Source organism: Pan paniscus, chromosome 10 (genome assembly GCF_029289425.2).
Source record: "Pan paniscus chromosome 10, NHGRI_mPanPan1-v2.0_pri, whole genome shotgun sequence".
Classification (NCBI taxonomy): Eukaryota; Metazoa; Chordata; class Mammalia; order Primates; family Hominidae; genus Pan; species Pan paniscus.
The window spans coordinates 9,268,487-9,291,646 of NC_073259.2; the positions used below are offsets into that span (position 1 = coordinate 9,268,487).

The 23,160-nt window shown below is 44.9% G+C and overlaps 1 protein-coding gene and 1 non-coding gene across 5 annotated transcripts in view; both read right to left on the minus strand.

Annotated features, from left to right (window-relative positions):
* The window catches only part of CRACR2A (calcium release activated channel regulator 2A), a 152,871-nt gene that overhangs the window by 114,722 nt on the left and 14,989 nt on the right, over positions 1-23,160 (minus strand). For all 4 annotated transcript variants that reach the window (XM_034935201.3, XM_008973764.5, XM_034935199.3 and 1 more), the window contains exon 2: positions 17,934-18,202. The gene's annotated coding sequence lies outside the window, so the exon portion shown is untranslated. The remainder of the gene's footprint in view (positions 1-17,933; positions 18,203-23,160) is intronic.
* On the minus strand, positions 11,225-11,330 carry LOC112436742 (U6 spliceosomal RNA). The gene has a single exon (XR_003025447.2). It is a non-coding gene; the product is annotated as a U6 spliceosomal RNA (small nuclear RNA).

Sequence of the window (23,160 nt, forward strand, 5' to 3'; positions counted from 1 at the left end):
CAAAAGTAGATAAAACCACAAAGATGGGGAAAAAACAGAACAGAAAAATTGGAAACTCTAAAACGCAAAGTGCCTCTCCTCCTCCAAAGGAACGCAGTTCCTCACCAGCAACGGAACAAAGCTGGATGGAGAATGACTTTGACGAGCTGAGAGAAGAAGGTTTCAGACGATCAAATTACTCTGAGCTACGGGAGGACATTCAAACCAAAGGCAAAGAAGTTGAAAACTTTGAAAAAAATTTAGAAGAATGTATAACTAGAATAACCAATACAGAGAAGTGCTTAAAGGAGCTGATGGAGCTGAAAACCAAGGCTCGAGAACTACGTGAAGAATGCAGAAACCTCAGGAGCCGATGCGATCAACTGGAAGAAAGGGTATCAGCAATGGAAGATGAAATGAATGAAATGAAGCGAGAAGGGAAGTTTAGAGAAAAAAGAATAAAAAGAAATGAGCAAAGCCTCCAAGAAATATGGGACTATGTGAAAAGACCAAATCTACGTCTGATTGGTGTACCTGAAAGTGATGTGGAGAATGGAACCAAGTTGGAAAACACTCTGCAGGATATTATCCAGGAGAACTTCCCCAATCTAGCAAGGCAGGCCAACGTTCAGATTCAGGAAATACAGAGAACGCCACAAAGATACTCCTCGAGAAGAGCAACTCCAAGACACATAATTGTCAGATTCACCAAAGTTGAAATGAAGGAAAAAATGTTAAGGGCAGCCAGAGAGAAAGGTCGGGTTACCCTCAAAGGGAAGCCCATCAGACTAACAGCGGATCTCTCAGCAGAAACCCTACAAGCCAGAAGAGAGTGGGGGCCAATATTCAACATTCTTAAAGAAAAGAATTTTCAACCCAGAATTTCATATCCAGCCAAACTAAGCTTCATAAGTGAAGGAGAAATAAAATCCTTTACAGACAAGCAAATGCTGAGAGATTTTGTCACCACCAGGCCTGCCCTAAAAGAGCTCCTGAAGGAAGCGCTAAACATGGAAAGGAACAACCGGTACCAGCCGCTGCAAAATCATGCCAAAATGTAAAGACCTTCGAGACTAGGAAGAAACTGCATCAACTAACGAGCAAAATCACCAGCTAACATCATAATGACAGGATCAAATTCACACATAACAATATTAACTTTAAATGTAAATGGACTAAATTCTCCAATTAAAAGACACAGACTGGCAAGTTGGATAAAGAGTCAAGACCCATCAGTGTGCTGTATTCAGGAGACCCATCTCACGTGCAGAGACACACATAGGCTGAAAATAAAAGGATGGAGGAAGATCTACCAAGCAAATGGAAAACAAAAAAAGGCAGGGGTTGCAATCCTAGTCTCTGATAAAACAGACTTTAAACCAACAAAGATCAAAAGAGACAAGGCCATTACATAATGGTAAAGGGATCAATTCAACAAGAGGAGCTAACTATCCTAAATATATATGCACCCAATACAGGAGCACCCAGATTCATAAAGCAAGTCCTGAGTGACCTACAAAGAGACTTAGACTCCCACACATTAATAATGGGAGACTTTAACACCCCACTGTCAACATTAGACAGATCAACGAGACAGAAAGCCAACAAGGATACCCAGGAATTGAACTCAGCTCTGCACCAAGCAGACCTAATAGACATCTAGAGAACTTTCCACCCCAAATCAACAGAATATACATTTTTTTCAGCACCACACCACACCTATTCCAAAATTGACCACATAGTTGGAAGTAAAGCTCTCCTCAGCAAATGTAAAAGAACAGAAATTATAACAAACTATCTCTCAGACCACAGTGCAATCAAACTAGAACTCAGGATTAAGAATCTCACTCAAAGCCGCTCAACTACATGGAAACTGAACAACCTGCTCCTGAATGACTACTGGGTACATAACGAAATGAAGGCAGAAATAAAGATGTTCTTTGAAACCAACGAGAACAAAGACACAACATACCAGAATCTCTGGGACGCATTCAAAGCAGTGTGTAGAGGGAAATTTATAGCACTAAATGCCCACAAGAGAAAGCAGGAAAGATCCACAATTGACACCCTAACATCACAATTAAAAGAACTAGAAAAGCAAGAGCAAACACATTCAAAAGCTAGCAGAAGGCAAGAAATAACTAAAATCAGAGCAGAACTGAAGGAAATAGAGACACAAAAAACCCTTCAAAAAATCAATGAATCCAGGAGCTGGTTTTTTGAAAGGATCAACAAAATTGATAGACCGCTAGCAAGACTAATAAAGAAAAAAAGAGAGAAGAATCAAATAGACACAATAAAAAATGATAAAGGGGATATCACCACTGATCCCACAGAAATACAAACTACCATCAGAGAATACTACAAACACCTCTACGCAAATAAACTAGAAAATCTAGAAGAAATGGATACATTCCTCGACACATACACTCTCCCAAGACTAAACCAGGAAGAAGTTGAATCTCTGAATAGACCAATAACAGGCTCTGAAATTGTGGCAATAATCAATAGTTTACCAACCAAAAAGAGTCCAGGACCAGATGGATTCACAGCTGAATTCCACCAGAGGTACAAGGAGGAACTGGTACCATTCCTTCTGAAACTATTCCAATCAATAGAAAAAGAGGGAATCCTCCCTAACTCATTTTATGAGGCCAGCATCATTCTGATACCAAAGCCGGGCAGAGACACAACCAAAAAAGAGAATTTTAGACCAATATCCTTGATGAACATTGATGCAAAAATCCTCAATAAAATACTGGCAAACCGAATCCAGCAGCACATCAAAAAGCTTATCCACCATGATCAAGTGGGCTTCATCCCTGGGATGCAAGGCTGGTTCAATATACGCAAATCAATAAATGTAATCCAGCATATAAACAGAGCCAAAGACAAAAACCACATGATTATCTCAATAGATGCAGAAAAAGCCTTTGACAAAATTCAACAACCCTTCATGCTAAAAACTCTCAATAAATTAGGTATTGATGGGACGTATTTCAAAATAATAAGATCTATCTATGACAAACCCACAGCCAATATCATACTGAATGGGCAAAAGCTGGAAGCATTCCCTTTGAAAACTGGCACAAGACAGGGATGCCCTCTCTCACTACTCCTATTCAACATAGTGTTGGAAGTTCTGGCCAGGGCAATCAGGCAGGAGAAGGAAATAAAGGGTATTCAATTAGGAAAAGAGGAAGTCAAATTGTCCCTGTTTGCAGACGACATGATTGTTTATCTAGAAAACCCCATCGTCTCAGCCCAAAATCTCCTTAAGCTGATAAGCAACTTCAGCAAAGTCTCAGGATACAAAATCAATGTACAAAAATCACAAGCATTCTTATACACCAACAACAGACAAACAGAGAGCCAAATCATGAGCGAACTCCCATTCACAATTGCTTCAAAGAGAATAAAATACCTAGGAATCCAACTTACAAGGGATGTGAAGGACCTCTTCAAGGAGAACTACAAACCACTGCTCAAGGAAATAAAAGAGGATACAAACAAATGGAAGAACATTCCATGCTCATGGGTAGGAAGAATCAATATCGTGAAAATGGCCATACTGCCCAAGGTAATTTACAGATTCAATGCCATCCCCATCAAGCTACCAATGACTTTCTTCACAGAATTGGAAAAAACTACTTTAAAGTTCATATGGAACCAAAAAAGAGCCCGCATCGCCAAGTCAATCCTAAGCCAAAAGAACAAAGCTGGAGGCATCACACTACCTGACTTCAAACTATACTACAAGTCTACAGTAACCAAAACAGCATGGTACTGGTACCAAAACAGAGATATAGATCAATGGAACAGAACAGAGCCCTCAGAAATAACGCCGCATACCTACAACTATCTGATCTTTGACAAACCTGAGAAAAACAAGCAATGGGGAAAGGATTCCCTATTTAATAAATGGTGCTGGGAAAACTGGCTAGCCATCTGTAGAAAGCTGAAACTGGATCCCTTCCTTACACCTTATACAAAAATCAATTCGAGATGGATTAAAGATTTAAACGTTAGACCTAAAACCATAAAAACCCTAGAAGAAAACCTAGGCATTACCATTCAGGACATAGGCATGGGCAAGGACTTCATGTCCAAAACACCCAAAGCAATGGCAACAAAAGCCAAAATTGACAAATGGGATCTAATTAAACTAAAGAGCTTCTGCACAGCAAAAGAAACTACCATCAGAGTGAACAGGCAACCTACAACATGGGAGAAAATTTTCGCAACCTACTCATCTGATAAAGGGCTAATATCCAGAATCTACAATGAACTCAAACAAATTTACAAGAAAAAAACAAACAACCCCATCAAAAAGTGGGCGAAGGACATGAACAGACACTTCTCAAAAGAAGACATTTATGCAGCCAAAAAATACATGAAAAAATGCTCATCATCACTGGCCATCAGAGAAATGCAAATCAAAACCACTATGAGATATCATCTCACACCAGTTAGAATGGCAATCATTAAAAAGTCAGGAAACAACAGGTGCTGGAGAGGATGTGGAGAAATAGGAACACTTTTACACTGTTGGTGGGACTGTAAACTAGTTCAACCATTGTGGAAGTCAGTGGGGCGATTCCTCAGGGATCTAGAACTAGAAATAACATTTGACCCAGCCATCCCATTACTGGGTATATACCCAAATGACTATAAATCATGCTGCTATAAAGACACATGCACACGTATGTTTATTGCGGCATTATTCATGATAGCAAAGACTTGGAACCAACCCAAATGTCCAACAATGATAGAGTGGATTAAGAAAATGTGGCACATATACACCATGGAATACTATGCAGCCATAAAAAATGATGACTTCATGTCCTTTGTAGGGACATGGATGAAATTGGAAACCATCATTCTCAGTAAACTATCGCAAGAACAAAAAACCAAACACCACATATTCTCACTCATAGGTGGGAACTGAACAATGAGATCACATGGACACAGGAAGGGGAATATCACACTCTGGGGACTGTGGTGGGTGGGGGGAGGGGGGAGGGGTAGCATTGGGAGATATACCTAATGCTAGATGACGAGTTAGTGGGTGCAGCGCACCAGCATGGCACATGTATACATATGTAACTAACCTGCATAATGTGCACATGTACCCTAAAACTTAAAGTATAATTAAAAAAAAAAAAAGAAAAAGAAAGAAAGAAAGAGAGAGAGAGAAAGGAAGGGAGGGAGGGAGGGGGAGGGAGGGAGGGAGAGAGAGGAAGAAAGAAAGAAAGAAAAAGAAAGAAAGAAAGAAGGAAAGGAAGAAAGAGAGAGAAAGAAAGAAAGAAAAAGAAAGAAGGAAAGAAAGAGAGAAAGAGAAAGAAAAAGGAAAGAAAGAAAGAGAGAGAGAGAAAGGAAGGAAGGGAGGGAGAGGGAGGGGGGAGGGAGGGAGGGAGAGAGAGAGGAAGAGAGGAAGAAAGAAAGAAAGAAAGAAAGAAAGAAGCAAAAGAAAAAAGAAACATATAAAAATGGAGGGTACTTAATACACCGCCAGGCTCTTGTGCCTGCCACAGGTCTCGACAGGATCCTGATGCTCTAACGTTTTCTACTGCGTTAATCCCTCACAACATTCTCTCTCGTGTGCTCTGCTTTGCATTGACCTGTGGCATGCTGAGTGAATTCTCCTCCTGACCTGGTCCCAGCCTCCCCACCCCGAGCTTTTTGGAAGAGAGCCTGTGTTATTCCCACTTCCAATCCTCGCTCAAGAGCCTCTTACATTTTAATCTAACCAGAGTATTTTAGAGCCAAAACTGACTTCTTAGAGAAGAAAATCTCACCCACTCCCACCCAGGTGAAACGCCAACATTATTTTTGATCAGAAGGGATAAAGAAAGATTTGCCAGTATCAACTGTCTCATTCTAAAGCAAGACAAAGTCGAATCATGGCAGGCAGAGCTGCTTTCCAACACAACCCCATGCAGGATGCAGAACTCACTTTATTACCCGCCTGTGGCTCAGCCACTTGTTGAATTATTATGGATTTTTAGTCTCTTCCCTCACCCACTCAGCAGAGTGGTTGACTGGCCAGCACTTTCTAGTGCTCATGAGAATGCCTGAGTTTTAAATAAGCAGCACGCACCAGCACAGCAAAGCTGCTTTCTCAACAATGATTACATGCAGAATTCCAAAGCCAAACAAATTCACCTAGCAGCTCTATTCAGCTAACATTTACAGAGTGACTCCTAGTATAAGATGCTGTGTTAGGAGCGGGGTAAAAAGCAAGTGAGGCCAGGCATGATGACTCACACCTGTAATCACAGCACTTTGGGAGGCTGAGGCAAGAGGGTCGCTTGAGCCCAGGAATTTGAGACCAGCCTGGGCAACATAGCAAGACCCCGTCTCTAAAAAAAAAAAAAAAAAAAAAAAGAAAAGAAAAGAAAGAAAGAAGGAAAGAAAGAAAAAGAGAGAGAGAGCAAAAGAAAAAACTAGCCAAGTGCAGTGGTACATGCCTGTAGTCCTAGCTACTTGGGAGGCTCTCTTGAACCTAGGAGTTTGAGGTTGCAGTAAGTGAGCCATGATCACACCACTGTACTCCAGTCTGGGCAACAGAGTCTCAATCATGTCTCAAAAAAAAAAAAAAGTGAGTGAAACGTTATTCTTCTCCTCAAATAGCTTATAGTCTAGTGGAGATAAATGCATGTGAAAAACTAAAATGTAAGGCAGAATGAGAAAAGGGCAATAAGGAAAGACATGTACACTGAAAAAAGACTAGAAGGAAATGTACCACAATATCAATGGTGGTTATCTTGTTTATTGGGTTTATGGGTGATTTTTATGATGTTCTTTAGTATTTCCTATATTCTCTGTGTTTATGTTAACCCCCAGGGCTGTGGGGAGGGGAAGGGAGATGGAAGACGTCCAGCACGTGTTTGGAAAAATGTGAGTAGGGAACAGGATGCACTGGCACAAGGACAGAGTAAGAGATAGGACAGGAGGGCTAGAAAGCCTTGAATGCCATGCCAAATTGACTCGGTTGCTCACTGTCAGTGTTTCAATGGCCTTTTGTGATTGTTGCTGATGCATCACCCATCACACTGGATTAGACTTGTGTACATGTCTACCCCCATACATTTTTAGCTCCCTGAGGTCAGGGATCATGGCTCATTCATTCTGTAACCATACTACCCAGCACAATGACTAGCACATAACAGGAGTCAACAAAATCTTCTTGGATGTGTTGGATTCTAACAGGGTTATTCCTTATTTTGCAGGTTATAAGGAGTCATCAAGGGTTCCAGGACCTGACATATTTTAGGGAGTGCATATGGAATACATACCAGGCACTATGCTGGGAGCCTTGTCTTAATTGACCCTACCTATAACCCTCATTGTCCACATTCATTTACACATGAGGTTCAGAAAGTTTAGGTAACCCGCCTAAGGTCATACAGTCTGAAGACAGTGTGGGTGCTAAAGTCAAACAGAAAGAAGTAAGGAGACTAGACCCATGAGAGGCTGTGGGGACCTGGAATGGCACAGCCACTCGAGAATGAAGTGTGGAGTGAGGCTGGCATCTGGGAGGCCGTATGGAGGTAGCACTTACAGCTGAGGGGTGATGAGCTCCGTGGCTCCTGCATCAGGCACATTTATCATTTCTGATGTCAGCACAGGACACACAGTACCAACAGGGACTCACCCTTGCCTTATTAGAATAGCTACCAGAAGTAGGATTTGTGCAAACAGCCCCTAACCATGCTGTGAATAGTCCCCCTCCATTCTCTCATCCACTGGCTTTTTCATGAAATTCCTAGACCCAGACACTTTCATGAAAATGTTGATACAACTGGCTCTGACTACAAATGTAAATCAATTTCCCTAGCCTAAACAAAAACAGAATTGGGAATCAGAAATGCTTTCTCATCCCATCTCAGTCACTGACTAAATAGGTACTCTTCATCTATTTCCTTCCCCTCTCTGAGCCTCAGTTTCCTTATCTGTGGATTGATTGGGCTGGACAAGATGATCTTTAAGATCCTTCAGACTACATCCAAAACTGTATGTTCTCAGGAACTTTGTGCTCCTCATTAGCATTTATGACCATTGTAACTAAACAATTCCTGGTGTAACTAGTGAACATCTATTACTCCTGCTGGACTGCGAGCTCCTTGAGCCTGGGGACTATCTGTCTTGTTCCCAGTAATACTTGCAGCCTTGACTAGAGTGCTGAGCATGGAGTAGCATGCCATGTCTGCAGCACAGACACATGGCTGCTCCCTTTCTCTGGGTTGGAGCTGTGTGTGGACAGCAACCAGCCTTAGGCCTTCTCACCATGATAGGGCTTCTCTAATGGTGCTTGCTCTCTGGAGGACACTGTTTCTCTCCATGGTTCAGGTGGCCAGTTAGTGTCAGATTTATCCACCCTTCCAGCCAACCCTGGAAAACTCTTTTGGATTTTCTAATAAATAAGAGGAGGTCAGTGGTGGGGGGTTTGGAAACTGTGTGTGTTTGCATTCAAAATACCCTACTGCTCAACTGGAAACGTTTTCACACGTCTCTGACTCAGTGGCACAGAGAGATGCCTAGGGATGCCCCTAGGTGTCCCTAGGGGCAGCTCAGTGCCCCAGTGAGACTTAGCAACTCCAGCCATGGTCCTCCATCCTGCTCCCTAACCTCAGCCCCACATCTCATGTTAAGAGGCCAGGCCTTTCTCTCTCAAGCCCATAGTAGGCAAGGATGCTGGGGTTCTTGTAGGCAGGAGGATGCCTGGAATGACCTCCACCAGGGCCTCTTATCCGGGGGATCCCAAAGCTGCTCCTTGGAGCCAACAGCTGCATTTTGGCCTGTGCTTACCATTCTGCAGTCTCTCTCTCAACATTAAATCAGTAGCCACTGACATTACAGTGTCAGTCATATGACGGTGTCCATAGAAGGAAGAGATCTCCTTCCTTTAAAGATGTTTATTTCCAGAAAATGAAATGAAGGCACTCCTATGCCCTTCCTTCGTTTCTAGGACAATGGGTAACGTCAAATCCCCAATAGAGCTGGCAATCAAAGACTAAGAATAATCATGCATCAGTTGTTCCCGTCTGTTTCTTCCTGTCTCCTTCCAATCCAGGCCCCCAGCACCCGGCCCTAGTGCTCAGTGCATCACAGTCCCTAGATTCTTCTTGTCAGGCGGCGTTTAATTGCTTTTCTCTACCCTTAAGGCCATATTATACTCAGGGTGAGCTCTCTGCTCCCAGAGTATTGGCCCTTTCTGAGTTCACTGTTCAAAACAACACCTGGGAAATGCACGCACAGTTTCCAGAAATGAGATTGATGTGTTCTTGCACAAGCCCTCTCACACCCTCTCGGCTCCTGCTGAGCCAGCCAGAGAAGTCAGCGAGGACTCTGCTTTCATGGGCATTGTTAATGAAAGTTTCACTTGCTTAAGTTTGCAGAAAGTAGGGCATGGATCTGCGCTTCATCATGCAGTGCCCCGCGAGACGCCTCCCCAAGATAGCTGGCTGGTTATTAACTAAGCACAGCTGGCATTGTGTGTGCTCTGAGGCTGGCTGCTCTCATTCCAGCTTGGTGGTCTGAGCATAGGAGAAAATGGTCCCTTAGGAGAAGCTTGTCAGAAGTGATGTGACTTAGTTTAGACATCTGCAGGTGGGACTGACTTCTAAGACATTGGCAGGGCCATCCAATGATGTCAGCAATATCACCCGGACCGTCTGGGGCTGCAAAACAAATAGCTTTGCTGGGATTCATAAAGCCACCACCGCAAAGTGGAACTGCTGGTGTTGGGGAGGGGTGGAGTGCGCCCTGGAGGGAGTGACCCTTACATTGATGGACAGCAGAACACTAAGTGTTCAGACATCCGACCTCACCCTTCACTGGTTCCCACTGCTGTGGAATGGAGTGTGAACTCGCTTCCGGGGCTGCTTGGGCTCTTTTGGTGTAAGGAGGCACAGCAAGCACTGTTTTCCAAAATAGGACAGGAGAGAATGGAGAAGAAGAATGGAGAGGAATTCATCTTTCCTAGAAAAAGGAAATATTCTCTGGTGGGTTCTCCACAGAATCAGTGCCCGCTCCCCCTGGACAGTCGCTGTCCTATAATAGTGGTCCTGCCTCCCATTTTCCCTCCAGCCAGGCCTCCCTGCTTTCACTCACTTTGCTTCCATATGAGAAAGGCTCTCCCACATCTCTTCCATCTCACCAAATCTCCTCCACCCGTTAGGCAGGGTTTTGATCTATAAGGGTTGCCAACGAATTATCAAAAACCAGGTGTCTTAAAACAACAGATTTCTTCTCTCACAGTTCTGGAGGCCAGAAGTCCTAAATCGAGGTGACTGCGGCGCTGTGTCCCCTCTAAAGGCTCCTGCAGAGAATCTGCTCCTTGCTTCTTCCGGCTCTGGTACCTCCAGGTTCCTTGGCTTGAGGCTATATCGCTCCAGCTCTGCCTCTGTCCTCATTTGGCCTTCTTCTCTCTGTGTCCCTCCTCTGTGTGTCTCTTTATGAAGACACTTGCCACTGAATTCAGGGCCCACCCAGATAACCCCGGATGATCTCATCTAAAGATCCCTCACTTCATTACATCTGCAAAGACTCTTTTTTCCAAATAAGGTCATATTCACCAGTTCTGGCGGTTAGGACATGGGCCTATCTTTTTACCATTCGCCCCTCTGCACGCACTGATTCTCAACCCTCAGAGTACATCAGATCCTCTGGGGAGATTTTTAAACACTCCAGATGCGTGGGCCTCACTCCAGAAATTTGTTTTCACATGATCCTGGATGGGAAATTAAATAAGTATTTTCTTTTCTTCCATTCCCCAGTTTCTCAAGCGCAGCCAGGATGGTGGGGCAGGGGCAAGGAGCACCACATTTCCCGGACAGTACTTCATTGAAGAAGACATTGTAAAGAATCCCAGCTTTCACTGATCACTTTCTCCTCCAGAATTTTTTTTTTTCCTGACTGAGTCACGAATCAGGCTGTCATCCATTGTTTTGTAAATGTTGCACAAAGAATGTCAGAGACCTTGGAGATCATTTAATCCAGTGGTGCTCCACCCTACCCAATCAATGCCCTATTTTTGTAACAAATATTTAGAAACACCCTCTTTACCACCTGAAATAAAATTCCTAGAAAAGTTGGTCGACCCAAACGCATAAAGTAGCCCTAATTTTAATAAAAGGATAAAAAGGAAATGTGATTAATATATATAAATACATACTATATGTATATTTTATATAAATACATACTATATGTATATTTTATATATATACGTATATACACAGAGAGAGAGAGAGAGCGAGCACACACTTGGCATGTCATCTTGTGCAGGAGCCATGCTAATCTTCTCTGTATCATTCCAATTTTAGTATACGTGCTGCCAAAGTGAGCACAGAAATGTGAATCTTAATAAAATAATATGTCTGTCAATATGTACGTGCTCATGCATGCCTGCACTGGAACACATAATGAAGTAGTCAACACTTTCACCTACCTATAATGGATAAGTTTAGATTTAACAGAAGACAAATAGAAGCCACTTCATATAAGAAGTACAAGGAAATAAAAGATCAGAGGTATACAGGAGGACAATAGAATAAAGAAGTGTTACAATGAGTTACCCCCCTTTCCTGGCCGTATATGATAACAGGAAGAAGGAAATAACCTTCACTGAGGAACAGATAACAAGCCAAATCAAATTACAAATGTGCAAGCAGAGAAAACAAGGAAGCACAGGATCCTGTCTCGTGAGCTCAGTCTTACGTATAGGTGTAGCGTCATGATAATTTATTACGCTGTGACATGGGGCAGGATAGTGACAAAGTGTCACAGAAAACATGTTTCCAGTCTGGAAATCCCACCCACTGTGTTGAGGCATATATTCGGTCTTTAGCAGTAAAGAAAAAAAAAAGAAAGAAAAGAAAGAAAAAAAAAAGTGGCTGGGCATGGTGGCTCACACTTGCAATCCCAGCACTTTGGGAGGCCAACGCGGGTGGATCAAAAGGTCAAGAGATGGAGACCATCCTGGCCAACATAGTGAAACCCATCTCTACTAAAAATACAAAAATTAGCCGGGCGTGGTGGCACACCCTGTAGTCCCAGCTACTCGGGAGGCTAAGGTGGGAGAATTGCTTGAACCCAGGAGGCAGAGGTTGCAGTGAGCTGAGATCGCACCACTGCACTCCAGCCTGGCAACAGAGTGAGACTCTGTCTCAAAAAAAAAAAAAAAAAAAGCTTTTAAAATGACATCCTTATAGTATGGGCGGTGAGAAGAAGAGGATGGATTGGGAAAAGTTGTTGGGTAAATCTTGAAGGAGAATATCAGAGTAAGAAGGAAGAACAAAAGGCAACCCCAAAGAAGTAACCATGGTAGCTAATTTTTGCAAGAGATTTCTTATCATTGTACTACAAATATAAATATATGTGATAAGAATATTATTTTTAAAACAGCCTTTATAAACAAGTTTGAGGTGCCTCTGCTAATTTAAACTAGTATCTAATTCTACATTGGCTCGATGAAGTCTCAGATTTCCTGTTACAGACCTGCGCGTGGGTTCCTTGCTTTGCGGTCACTGCATATTGTACTGTGCCCTTTTCAGTTCAGTGTATATTTGGAAATGCTCTGATCTAGACAGAATGCATGAAGCAGGGAGATCATCTCGTCATTTCGAGGTTTTGTCTTTATTCCATTTAGGCTTCTCTTCCTAAAACAACCATTTCCTAAATACCGGGCTTTTGGCTTAACTTCTTTGAAAGTGTGAGAGGCATTACTCTAGGGGACAGCCTGACCCCATTAGAAACACTCGCCAAACAAGGGCTGAAAAACTATCTATTGCATACTATGTTCGTTATTTGGGTGATGGGTTAATTAGAACCCCAAACCTCGGCATTATGCAATATCTCCATGTAACAGACTTGCAGGTGTACCTCCTGAATCCAAAAATAATAATAATAATAAGGAATACTGATCAAGTGTAACCTCATTCATTTCTGTAATGAGGAAACAGGCCCAAGAGGGTAGGCCAACTGTAAATTTTGCTCTCCTTCCTGTCATTAAGTTCCTTGAGGGCAAGGAGGGTATGGGATACTTCTCTTGTATCTGCACACAGCTGCCAGCACAGAGCAGCACACATACCTGTCTGTGGCCCTAGACGTGCCTGCTGTCTGTATTCCATCAGGACTCTGGAGTCTCCTTTTCAACCTGAAAACCACTCATTTCTAATTACTCATCCATAGGAAACACAGGCAACGGATCCCCAGAAGTCACTTGGGACTGAGTTTCAACACTTTTGTTTCACACAGTTTCAGCACTCACACCAGCTGCAGCTGAAGACCATAGCATTTCAATGAAAAGCAACTGACTCCCTCCCCAACCCCTCTGCCCGTAGGCTGCTGTGGTTAGCACTGCACTCAGAGAAAGAATAAATAAAAAGCAAAAGCCCCAGTTGTTCTAAGATAACCACAGAGATGACAGATGCTGTTGCATGCAAACTTGCGGGAGAAGAGAGATAAACAGCACATTACAAATCCAACAAAGCATGGTGACGAGAAGCCTTGGCGGGCAAGTCCTGTTGCTGAGGTGTGACTTCAGAGATCAGGTGGAATGTGCCCTCTTGGTCTCATCCTCCCCTCACCCCTGCACTCTTCCTCTTTCAGCTGGCTGGGTTTAGAATTTCTTCAGTAGGGAAGAGGATTTTGCCCCGCTGGAAGAATGCTAACTCTCAGGGTGGGTGATCCTTTGGGAGACCCCCAGACCCCAGCTTACAGGATAAACAAATGGCCAGGAATGAGAAAAGCTGAGGTGGAGCAGCAAAGGGAGGGAGGGTTCCTTTGGCCCACTTTTCAACCCCGAGTGGCCTCCAGAGAGCTGCCAGTTGTGGTCATGTTCATCCTGGGCTGCGGGCAGAAGGATGGCTCAATACCTTAGCTCATAGCCACCACTTCTGGGTCCCACTTCCTTCCTTCATCAAGTAGTGTAAAATGACGAGGACCCAAGACAGCTGGAAGCCACTCGCCTTGTTGTCCATGGTTGCTCCATGGCATATTTGTCTCTTTTGTCACATTCTGGACACAACCCAACGCATCCATGTCACCAATACCACATGTAGCTGGTGGCACTGCAGCTTTCTGTTGACCTGCCTGAACTAGCCTCCAGGCACCAGGCTTATCACTCACACCGAGCGCAGTGCCTGGCATTCAGAAGGTGCTCAATACATGTTCTTGGATTGAAAGAGCAAAAGGGCAGGGGAGCCAATTCCACTCTATGAAATGGGAAAAGCTGTCAAGGAACAGCCGTCATGTTAGTTACGAGACCACAGACGCATTGTCACCCACCTTTTTTGCAGCATGTAGCCATCTGGCCCATTTTCAGAGCTGCTCTTATCTTTGTCATGACTATCATCTCCACAGCATCAGTAATGACAAACTTAGAAGGTGAGAGGCTTAACTGTAAACCACACCTTATTTAAAAAGACTTTGGGGCCGGGTAAGCTGGCTCATGCATGTAATTCCAGCACTTTGGGAGGACGAGGCAGGCAGGTCATGAGGTCAAGAGATCAAGACCATCCTGGCCAATATGGTGAAACCCCAACTGTACTAAAAATACAAAAGTTAGCTGGATGTGGTTGTGCGCACCTGTAGTCGCAGCTACTTGGGAGGCTGAGGCAGGAGAATCACCCGAACCCGGGAGGCAGAGGTTGCAGTGAGCCGAGACTGCATCACTGCATTCCAGCCTGGGTGACAGAGCGAGACTCTGTCTCAAGAAAAAAAAAAAAGACTTTGGGAGCAGCATGATAGATTGGCTAAAATGTCAGGTTCTAGTGACAGAAAAACCTGGGTTCTGATCCTAGTTCTTCTGTGTACGAGTTATGAGTCTTGGTGAAGCCACTTCACTCTGCTACTGTTTCCTTGTCTGGAAAAGTGAGCTAGTGCTACCACTGCCTTGGGGGGTCTGCTGAGAGAATCCACGTAATGGAGCAACACTTCTGACTGTCTTGTATTTCATTTTTATTGCTGGTCTCCATGCAATTACTCAGATAGTGCACAAAAGCAAGAAGAGAGCAGAGTTCTTTCCCTTCCACTTTTCAGCTCCTGAGATGAAAGCCTGGACATGGCAAGGCAGGGGCTGCAATCTCAAGCATACAGAAGATTAACAGAAATGGGCCGAGTGGTCAGGGGCCGATGAAGAAGAATCGCTTTCATATTAAGTCTGCCCTCCTCCCTCTGCTGGAAAAAGACATCCTCCTTGGTTTTCAGTTTCCCCCTTGAAGAGACATGAGTACATGAGTGATTTCCCTTCCTCCTTAATACTCTATGAGAGAAACAGCACAATGTTGCTAGATGGCAGTCAACGCTCAGGCTGAACGCAAGAGGGTCAGCAAGAGGTGGTAGGGAAGATGCAAGAGGGGGGCAGGGAGGTCTCTTTAAAAGGACAGCTGCTACCCAACCCAACCAGTTGTCCACATACTAGAACCGAGTGTTTCCAGTTCTGTTGATTATTCAAAGATTTTTCAGAATTTTTAAATGTTACACACGTTCAGGGTCAACATGAAATGGCAGGTTTATTCCGTGCAGTGTTTCTTGTAATATTAACAGCAAATGACTAAAAACAACCTGTGTTCATCAGTAGGGGATTGCTAAATTATGGTAAATCCATACAATGGGATACTACGCCCCTGTAAAAAAAGAATGAGGAAGCTCTCCACATACTGAGAGGGAAAGATCACCAAGATAAATTGAGTGAAAAAGGCAAGGTTAAAAATAGTGTGTAGAGTCTGCTATAATTATGTAAGAAGTAGAGGGATGAGGCAGATATATATTTGTACTGACTTTTATCTGCAAAAAGAAATCCTGGAAGGTTGTATAGGAAACTAATAAAAGTGGTTACAAGGGAGGGGCAGGGCAGGACTGGCCAATGGAGGCAGGGATAAGATTTCGCCGAATACCTTTCTATAGCGCTTTAATTTTTGAACCACACAAATGTATTGCTTATTTGAAAAATAATACAAAAACACTGTGTACACCAGCTACTGGGAAGAAAACACATCTACAGGCTACGAACAGCCTGCAGGCTTCTGGGTTGCACCTTCACATTAAGGGCTCCAAAACTGGAGAGGCAGAAAAGTTGGCAGCATTGGATCCAAGCTTTACTAGGTGTGGAGACAAGTAGGTTGTTCAGTATCTGGTGTCTGGAACTCTCTCTGGATTGCCTGGCAATGAGCTAGTTGGGCCCAGCAGCCTACGCCACCTCCAGGGGGAAAGTGATGCACTCCCAGCCTCTCTGGAAGAGACTGCTCCAAAACTCAACTTCCCGGGAAACTGAGGAGCTCCAGGGTCACCAGGTGCTGGGCAGACAGAATTTCCTGCCATTCCTCGATAGTTAAGGCTGCCTGGAACCCCAGTGGTGTGTTCCCCCCATCAAGGCTCTGTCCCACTTGTCCCATACAAAGGAGAGCGATAGGTGAGTGCAGTTCCTCCTCTGGAGCACAGCATCCAATGTGTCCAGCTGGGCCCCAGCTCGGCACACCTCTCTAGTGAATGCTGAGAAAAGAGGACATGCTCCCCTGCTGACACTGCTGCCAGTCACTTTCAGGCAGCACCATGGAACACCATTCATATTCACCCCGGCCCTTTGTATGTCCCTAGTCGTCACTGTGAATGAGCTCACTTAGTGTGGCAGCTTGAACTGTGATCTCCACATTGAAGTCCTAACCCCTAGTACCTCAGAATGTGACCTTCTTTGGAAACGGGGTTGCTGAAGATGTAATGAGTTAACATGAGGTCATACTGGAGTAGGGCGGTTCCTAATATGGCTGCTGTCCTTATAAAAATGGGAAAATTTGGAAACACACACACACAGGGAGAATGCCATGTGATGATAAAGGCAGGGATTGGAGTGACGCAGCTGCAAGCCAAGGAAGACCACAGTCGGCCGGCAAATCGTCAGAAGCCAGGGCGAGGCAAGGAGGGGCCTCCTATACACCACAGAGGGGTCAGGCCCTGCTGATACCTTGGTTGCAGACCTCTCGCCTCTAGAACTGGGAGACCTGACATTTCTGTTAATCACCCAGTTGGTGGCACTTTGTTAAGTTAGCCCTAGGAAACTCATACACTCAGCAACCTCAGGCCAACTCGGGTGGCAAAAGTACCCGCCACTGCTCCTTCTCAGCAGGTGCCCAACAGATACTGGTGACAACACTGCTCCTATGAATGAAGATCCCAGGACCTGGCCCGGTCAAGTGTATTGTGTCGGAATGCATCAAATAGTCAACCAATAAACAATGGCTGAGTACCCGACCTTGTGAAGAATGCAAAAGACATAAAATATTCCATTACTACCCTCAAGGAGTTGACAATCTGATTGAAGATTCAAGAAAGACATGTGTAATAATGGCCAAATTAGTATTATCTTCCCCCAGCCCTCACCCACGACCGGCAGATGCCACAGAAGTCACTCTTAACTAAATTGCACTGTGCTCCCAGCTGGATTCAACCTTCTACTGCATCTCATTTCACTGCTCCCTGCATGTGTCTGGAAGAACCGCTTTTCCAGCTCTCCAGGACATTCTTTAGGATGTCAGGCTATTAGACAATTTCTAGAAGCTGTCGCCACTGCTCCTGGCATGGAGCCCACACTTCTTGCCCACTGCGGACACCCACTCCTGGCCAGAATTGTCTGCCACCCCCGGTGAAGCCGCTCCCATCAGTTTCTTATGAGCGCTTTTGTCCCAGTCAGAGAAGCAGACCCTGTGGGATGTTGAGCCTATTCTGCAGCTCTCAATGAATCTGACAAGCAAAAAACATGAGATCCAGGTGGTTTGAGAGTCCACTTTGCTAAGCTGACAGTTTTCAAGCCAGGGGCAGGCTACAGAAAATCAGAGACCCTCAGGAGAAATGCTGTTTTCTTATCCTCATTCAGAACATTTGTTTGTTTGGCCCAGCCTTCTCACAGGCGGCTGCTCCCAGTACCCACTGAATCCAGGAACTCCGATGCTTACCATCAGCAAGACTCCTGTGCAGCCACACGCCTGGCAGGAGAGGAGGCAGCACACCTGTGTTGAATTCTCCTGGCACTCCTGCTGAATCCCAGCGCTCTGGATCCGGCTCCTGCAGGGTTTTTCTTGTGCTAAGTGGCCAGTGGAGGCTCTGGCTGGGCTCATGGAGGAAGAGTGGCAAGTTGCTGCTGCCCCACCCTTGACAAACAGCCCAATGGCCCCAGGTGGCTCCGTGCCAGCCTCCTGAAGGGCAGCTGTGGTCAGGGCATGACCTGTGGGTAGAACAGAGAGAGGAAAGGGTTCCTCACTTTGACTTCAAGCAATTCATTTTAGATTATCTGGGTTGGGCTTTGAGGCAGACACTGTGGCTTGCTGAAGCAGCATCCATTTATCCTTTCCTCCTTTCTAGCAGAACTCCATTTCTGTTCACTCAGGACAGTGACCTCCTCCCCAGCTCAGAGGCCTCATCCAGCCAAAACAATGCAAGCTTCTTGCCAGTGGGTAGGTTGGGGTGGATTCTACTCCGTCTCTGGTTGTTAAGACATGAGAGGAGCCCTGCTAGGGGTGCTCGGAGAAGTGTTTTCCTAGCTCTTTTCCTCTGCTGGATGCTGTGCCATCTAATGTGTTGACTACAACTCCTGCAGCCACTTTGTGACCATGAGGAGGAAGCCTGAGGCAGAACAGAAGGACTGAATCCGGGCCCTTGATGACATCGTTGACCAATGGATCAGACAACACCAATGTCACCCTTCCTCCAGACTTCTTATTACACGTGCAATAAATATCCTTGTTTAAATCCATCGAGTTGTGGGTTTTTGCTACTCATAGCTAAGATTATCTGAGGTGATGTGCACTGAGATGTTCCTGAGACCACAAGACCACATTCTAGAATCCAATCCCACTATCCTAACCACAACATTCCCGAACTTTCAGGACACACACACACACACACACACTTTTCTCTCCACCTTTTCTTGGTATTCAGTCCTTTTCCTAGACTGGACACATTTTGCCATTTTTTTTTTTTTTTGAGACGGAGTCTCGCTCTGTCACCCAGGCTGGAGTGCAGTGGCATGATCTCGGCTCACTGCAAGCTCCGCCTCTCGGGTTCACGCCATTCTCCTGCCTCAGCCTCCCGAGTAGCTGGGACTACAGGCACCCGCCACCACACCCGGCTAATTTTTTTTTTTAAATATTTTTAGTAGAGACGGGGTTTCACCATGTTAGCCAGGATGGTCTCTATCTCCTGACCTCGTGATCCGCCCGCCTCAGCCTCCCAAAGTGCTGGGATTACAGGTATGAGCCACCCCATCCGGCCTGTATTTTCAATAAATTCTGCAACATATGCCAATTCCATCATTTAATTAAGAAACATTTTTTACCCCCACTGATGTACCAGACACTTTGCTGGGCTCCCGGGACTCAAAACTGAAGTCAGGGACTAAACCCTGAAAATGGCATGGAAGTTCCTCAAAAAACTAAAAATAGAACTAGCATATGATCCAACAATCCCACTTCTAGGTATATGTCCGAAGGAAACACGATCAGTAGCTCAAAGTCATCTCCGCACTCCCGTGTTCACAGCAGCAGTATTCACAATCACCAAGACATGGAAACAACCTAAGTGTCCATCAACAGATGAATGGATAAAGAAACTGTGCGGTGTGTGTACGTGTGTGTGTGTGTGTGTGTGTGTGCATATACATAATAGAATATAATTTATCCATAAAAAGAAGAAAACCCTACCATTTGCGACAGCAGGGGTGAACCTCGAACCTTGAGGGCATTATGCTAAGTGAGGTAAGCCAGACAGAGAAAGGCAAATTTATGATGTCACTTATATGAGGAATCTAAAACAATTGAACTCAGAGAAACAGAGAGTAGAATGATGGTTGCAAGGGGCTGTAGGTGGCGAGAGAGGGGAAATGTTGGTCCAAGGGTACAAAATTGCAGTTATAATGTGGATAAGCGGGTAAGTTCTAGAGATCTAACGTACAGCATGATGACTTAATACTGTATTGTATACTTGAAATTTGCTAAGAGGGTAGATTTTAAATGCTCCTACCACATACACAAAAATGGTAACTAGGTGGGGTGATGAATGTATTAACTAACTTTATAAAAAAAAATTTTCTCTTTGAATTCTATGTTAACCAACTTGATTGGGGTATCATTTCATAATACACACATATATCAAATCATGAGGTTATACACCTTAAATTTATAGAATCTTATCTTTCAGTTACACCTCAATAAAGCTGGAAGAAAATGAAGCCCTGCGGAGATAGAGCAAGTGAGCCCAACTCCTGGAAAAGAGGTGAGTGCAGGGAGGCAAATGCTAGGACAGGGTTCACGCAGGCCTGTGTGGGCACAAAGAAGGGTGCAGGGAGACCTGGCGCTGGGAGAGTGTTAGCAAAATGCTCCTCAGAAAAGAAATGAATTCTTGAAGGGAGACAAGAAAACTGCAAGCAATAGAGGCAGGCAGACATTCACAACTGAGTAAGTAAATAATAATAAAATAACAACCAACAATGGTGGCAACTAACAGTTCCTGACACAATGACCCAGGCAGTGTTTGAAAGTTTTCTGGGTACTAACCCATTTAATCCTCCTCCAAAGCCTGTAAGGTAGTTCAAGGATTAGCCCCATTTTATGGATCAGTAAACTGAGGCATGGAGAGGTTAAGTGATACAGGAAGTGGGTAGCAGAGGCAGGACTTGGACCCAGGCCGTGGAGGTCTGAGGCTCACATGCTTTATAGGCTACACTGGTGGTTCTCACAGTGGCCGCCAGGAGAGAAGCCCCCGCAGCCCCTGGAAACTTGTTACCAATTCAGATCTTGGGCCTCATCTCAGACCCACAGAGTTAGAACCTCCGCAGGTGAGGCCCAGCATGCCACGTTTTCACAGCAGGCCTTCCTTGTGATTCTGATGTTTGAGAACCCTGCTTGACACTATAAGCCTGTACTGAGAAGGGATGGCATGCTCAGAGGACCATGAATGCTGCAAAGAGAAGCAAAAGCCAGAGGGAAAGACAAGTAAGCTGTGAAGAAGCCCATCAGAAGGGTGGGCTTTACTGTATGGGCATGAGGGAGAAAGGTGTGGGGTGAGGCAGGGAGGTGGCTTGATTGGGCTTTGTTCTCTGTGACAAGATCTCTGGCATGAGTGCTAGTAATAGACTAGATGGGGAAGAAGATGGAAGGAGGGGGGCCAGGTAAGAGGCTGATGCTATGACCCCAACAAGTACAGCAGGGGCTGCACTAAGGCGGTGGCAGTGCAGAGAGAGGAGGGATAGGGACAGATTCAAGAGACAGAGTGTGATGACAGCTGAACATGGGTACTGAGCTGGTAGAGGTATCTAGGATGACTCCATGACATCTAGCTTCAGAGGTTAGGTAGATGGGTGACATTATTTAGCCAGATTGGAAATTCTACAGGAAGGACAAGTTTGGCAAGGAAGAGAATTAGTTCCACTTGGAAATGTTAAGCTTGAGGCTTCCATGGGACATTGGGGTGGAGGCATTTAGGATGCAGTGAGAGAAAGATCTGGTGCACAGGAGTGGGGACAGGGCTAGACATGTAGGTGTGGGATTCGCCAGTTGAAATATATGAGGGTTGAAGCCGCAGACATAATGAAGGCTGCTCACAGACTGTGCAGAGGGAGCAGAAAAAAACTGAGGGCTGGAATCATGCAGGACACTAACATTTAAGGGACACTCAGAGCACGTCAGCCAAGGAGGCTCAGAAGCAGTGCTTAGAGAGGAAGCAAAGGAAATAATGTTGTCTCAAAACCCAAGGATGAGAAAAGATGGAGAACGTTTAACGAACTAGAGGCTGACAGCAGGTTCAAATGTTGTAGACATGTCAGACATTCCAGAGAAGAAACCCTGGACTTATCAATGAGGAGGCCACGGGTGAACTCAGTAATAGCAGTCCCAGTGGAGTGATGGAAGCAGAAGCCAGATTCATTCACAGATGCATTCTCCAATAAGCAACAGCTACCATGTGCCAGGCTTTGTGCTTTGTGCTGGGATAGGGTGATGAACTCAGCCCTTACCAAGTAGTGGACAGGGGAGAAAGTGGACAGAAATTACAACGATTACAGGATCACAACTGGGGTAAGTGCTCTGATGAAGACATGAAGACACACAAAGGGCTTGCTATAGGGAGCCCAAATTAACAAGACCAACACAGAAGATGAGAGAAAGGAAATTACATTTCTGTTGGGACCACGGGGTGAATAGGAGCAACCCAAGGAAAGGTGGGTGGGAAGCCTGTTAAGGAGGGAGGACAGTGGGCATAAATACCCTCAGGTAGAACACGCTTTTTGTGTGTTCAAGAAATGGAAGGAAACCAGGGTGGCCAGAACAATCCTAATGTGGAAGAGAGTGGTAGGAGATGAGGCTGAAGAGTAGGACTTGATGGGCAGGTTAGAGATTTAGGACTTTATCCCAACAAGCCAGAGGAAATCACTAAAGTTAAAATCTAAAAGGTTGGGAGAGACATGATCTGATTTGCATTTTTAAAAAGATGACTTTGGCTGCTTGTGGGGAATGAAATTGGAAGAGGAGGGATATGGAGTGGATACATGGAGGCTGGTTGGGGGAATCACTACAGCCCAGGCAAGAGATGGCAACATCTTGGACCAGGGCGATGGCAGCAGAAGTAGGCGCAGGTAAAGAGATTCTAGAGCTATTTAGAGGTGGAATCAAGAGGACTGGGTGGCCAATGGGATGTAGTAAGTGGGGAGAAGGAGCAGTTGAGGCCAGCATGGACTCTGGTCCCATCTACATCTATTCTTGGATACTCCCACAAGGCCACTGGAATGGAAGAACACATATCCTTTGAATTCCAAGGCAACAAGTCCTACTGGCTTTTGTAGGGCTCAGATCAGAACTAGAGGACAAGTCCTACCAAGCCTTCCTCTCCTAAAGGAGCCTCTCATCGATAAAATGATGTCTTCTAAATAGGCCTCCTGAAAATCTCCTCACCTTGTTTGGTGACACTCCTTCTGGTGTCATGTCCTGTGGGGTGGGGTGCCAGGCTGGCCAAGCCCCATGGTGAGTGGCTTCTCATCACAACACCCTATGCACTCTTTAGGGCATTCATAAAGTGCATTCAGTACATGTGGGCAATTCTAGGCTCCTAATGCCAATCTCCATCTGATCAGTTTTCCCTCTCCTAATTTTGTCAATTTTCCAACAACATGCTAGATTTCTATTTTCATCATTA